This window comes from Mustela nigripes, chromosome 9, assembly GCF_022355385.1.
Source record: "Mustela nigripes isolate SB6536 chromosome 9, MUSNIG.SB6536, whole genome shotgun sequence".
Lineage (NCBI taxonomy): Eukaryota > Metazoa > Chordata > Mammalia > Carnivora > Mustelidae > Mustela > Mustela nigripes.
The window spans coordinates 54,071,658-54,075,428 of NC_081565.1; the positions used below are offsets into that span (position 1 = coordinate 54,071,658).

Consider the following 3,771-nt stretch of genomic DNA (forward strand, 5'->3'; position numbering starts at 1 on the left):
ATTTCAACTTTTTGAGGAAGCCTCCATACTGTTTTCCAGAGTTGCTGCACCAACAGTGTAGAAGGGTTCCCCTTTCTCTGCATCCTCGCCAACACCTGTCATTTCTTGACTGATTAATTTTAGCTATTCTGACTGGTGTGAGGTGATATCTCACTGTGATTTCCTTTTGTATTTCCCTGATGCCAAGTGATGTAGAGTGTTTCTTCATGTGTCTGTTGGCCATTTGGATGTCTTCTTTGCAGAAATGTCTGTTTATGCCTTCTGCCATATTCTTTTTTTTTTTTTTAATCATGAAAAAACTGTATTTAGATTTAGCCAGCTGGACTCAGTTTAGATGATCCCAATTTTGTTGGCAACATCCAAAGCATCATAGTCAGGGGCCAGCCGAACGTATGCCTTCTTCTCTCCATCAGGCCTGATTAAGGTGTTGACCTTGGCTACATCAATGTCATAGAGCTTCTTCACAGCCTGTTTGATCTGGTGCTTGTTGGCCTTGACATCCACAATGAACACAAGTGTATGGTTGTCTTCTATTTTCTTCATGGCTGACTCAGTAGTCAGGGGGAACTTGATGATGGCATAGTGGTCAAGCTTGTTTCCCCTGGGGGCGCTCTTTCCAGGGTAATTGGGTTGCCTTCAGAGATGCAGAGTCTTGGGTCGTCAGAACGTAGGTGATGTGCGGATCTTCTTTTTTTTGTGACTGTGGACGCCTTTCAGCACCGCTTTCTTGGCTTTCAAAGCCTTTGCTTTGGCTTCAGCTTTGGGAGGGGCAGGGGCTTCCTGCTTAGCTTTTGGTGCCATCTTCGTAAAAGGGATTTCCAACGCTCGCTTCCAGGGGCTTCTGCCTTCTGCCATATTCTTGATTGGATTATTTCTTCTTTGGGTATTGAGTTTGATAAATTCTTTCTAGATTTTGGATACTAGCCCTTTATCTGACTTATCATTTGCAAATGTCTTCTCCCATTCTCTCGGTTGTCTTTTGGTTTTGTTGACTATTTCCTTTGCTGTGCAAAAGCTTTTTATCTTGTCGAAGTCCTAAATACTTCATTTTTGTCCTTGCTGCCCTTGCCTTTGGTGATGTTTAGAGGAAGAAGTTGCTGTGGCTGAGCTCAAAGAGGTTGCTTGCTCTCTGTATTCTCCTCAAGGATTTTGATGATTTCCTGTATCACATTGAGGTCTTTCATCGATTTTGAGTCCATTTTTTCAGTGTGGTGTAAGGAAATGGTCCAATTTCATTCTTCTGCATGTGGCTATCCAATTTCCCAACACCATTTGTTAAAGAGACTCTTTTTTCCACTGGATATTCCATTCCATTGGAGCAGAAACAAAGGAGCCATCTTTGTTAATATCCCTTTGAAGGATGTACCAGTAGTTCATGATGGATGAGGAATACTTGTCCAGCCTTTTCTAGACATGCCAAATCATGGATCTTTTCATATTTAGACACATTGATCAAGACTTCTGGGAATATGTGGAAAAATCAAGGCAACACTTCGGAGTTGATGAATTATTGATTTGTACGTTGTGAGTACTACCTCAGAATTCAGTCTTCCCTTCTGCTGTTCAACTATTGCAGTTGATGCCTTTGGGTCTAAGAGTTGTGGTCCAGTGGGATGTCCTTCTAAAAGGCAATGATTTCTATAAGACTCACACCTTGCTGCATTACTATTGAAAATCTCTAATTGTTTAAAAAAAAAAGAAAAGAGAAAATCTCTAATTGTTAGAAGAGGGGACAGAAATTAATATTCCTTCATGGTTAGCTATCTTATATTATTATAATTATAAATATATTATACTATATTAATGCTTTTAATATTAATAATAATAGTAATGATTAGAGAAGAATAAAAAAATTGTGATTTTCCATATGTGAAATGTGAAATCCATAGTCATTTGAGACCCAAAGAGAGGTGAAAACATCTGGATGTGGCTGTTCCTTGCAGGATTTTCAATATAGGAGAATCACCTACAATGATAGACAAGAATGCAGGTTGACTTTGAGTGTGCATTGGTATGATCCATATATATTACAGAGCTTTTGTTAAATGTCATTTCTTCACAAAGCATTGTAGCATTTGAAAACTTATAACTGCCTTTAATCATTTGAGGGATAAAATGGAAAATAAAAAATATATATAAAGAAGAAGTAAAGATCCCTTGTAAAATGTGGTAAAAATTCAATAATTGTACTACTTGTGAAGTGGTATAGTGATATTTGAAGGTAGTCTTGGATTAGTTGTAAATGCATATTGGAAACTCTGGGAAAATCACTAAAAAACATTAGTTATATGTATATTATAATTGCACATATAAAATATTATAGAATTTCACATATATATAATTAATATGCTGAGAAAGAGAAAATAGGATCACATAAAATGCTCAGTTAAAACCACAAATGGCAGAGAGAGTGTAGAAGACAAAATTAGACTAAAACCAATGACAATAGATAGAAAACAATAACAAATATGGCTGATGACAATCCAACTATATCAAACAGGAGTGCCTAAATATTCCTATTAGAAACCAGAGATGGGGCACCTGGGTGGCTCAGTCGATAAGCATCTGTCTGCCTTTGGCTCAGATCATGATCCCAGGGTTCTGGGATCGAACCCAGCATTGGGCTCCCTGCTCTGCAGGGAACCTGCTTCTCCCTCTCCCACTCCCTCTGCTGTGTTTCCTCTCTCACTGTGTCTCTCTGTCAAATAAATAAATAAATAAAATATTTTTAAAAAAAGGAAAGAAAAGAAGAAGCCAGAGATTGCCAGAGTAGATAAAAAAAAAAAACAAAGACCCAAATACATGTTGTTTATAAGAAGCTCTTTAAATATAATGACAAAATATTAACCATAAAGTGATAAAGATATATATACTATCCTAACACTGATCAAAAGAAAGCAGTTGTCACTATATTAATTTCATACAAAGCAGACTTCAGAGCAAGCAATTTTTCAGGGATAAAGAGAAATATTACTAATGATAAAGGGCCAGTACTCCAAGAAGACATACCAACCCTTAATATGTATGTGCCTAACAACAAAGCATCAAAAAAACCTTTTTTAAAAAAATTAAAAAACGGATAGAACAACACAGAAAAAATAGAGGAAGGCACTATTATAGTTAGAGACATTAACATACTCCGCTCAGAGACTGATAGATTCAGCAGGCAGAAAATTAGTAAGGACAGAGTTGAACTCAACAGTACCACCAATCAACTAGATATAATGAACATCTATAGACTGCTTCATCCCAAAACAGCAGATTATGTATTTTTTTTCTCAAGTTCCATGGAACATTCACCAAGACAGACCACATTCTGGGCCATAAAACACATCTTAACAAATTTCAAAGAATGGAAATCATACTATCTCTGCTCTCAGACAACCGTGGAATTAAACTAGAAATAACAGAAAGAGAGCTGGAAAATCCCCAAATTCTTGGAGATTAAACAAGGCACTTCTAAATAACATATAGGTCAAAGAAGAAATCTCAAGGGAAATTTAAAAATATTTTGAACTAAATGAATATGAAAACACAACTCATCAAAATTTGTGGGGTATTCAAAAACAAGGCTTAGAGGGAAATTTATAGCATTTAATGCATACATTAGAAAAGAAGAAAGTTCTAAAGTTGATCATCTAAGCTTCCACTTTAGGAAACTAGAAAAAGAAGCAAATTAAATCCAAATGAAGCAGAAGAAAATTAATAAACACAAGAGCAAAAATCAGTGAAATTTAAAAAAAGAAGAAATCAGTAGAGAAAGTCAATGAA

General features: G+C 36.1%; 1 pseudogene; it reads right to left on the minus strand.

Annotated features, from left to right (window-relative positions):
• Nucleotides 1-270: 270 nt before the first annotated feature.
• LOC132025130 (large ribosomal subunit protein uL23-like) lies at nt 271-816 on the minus strand (annotated as a pseudogene).
• Nucleotides 817-3,771: the final 2,955 nt, after the last annotated feature.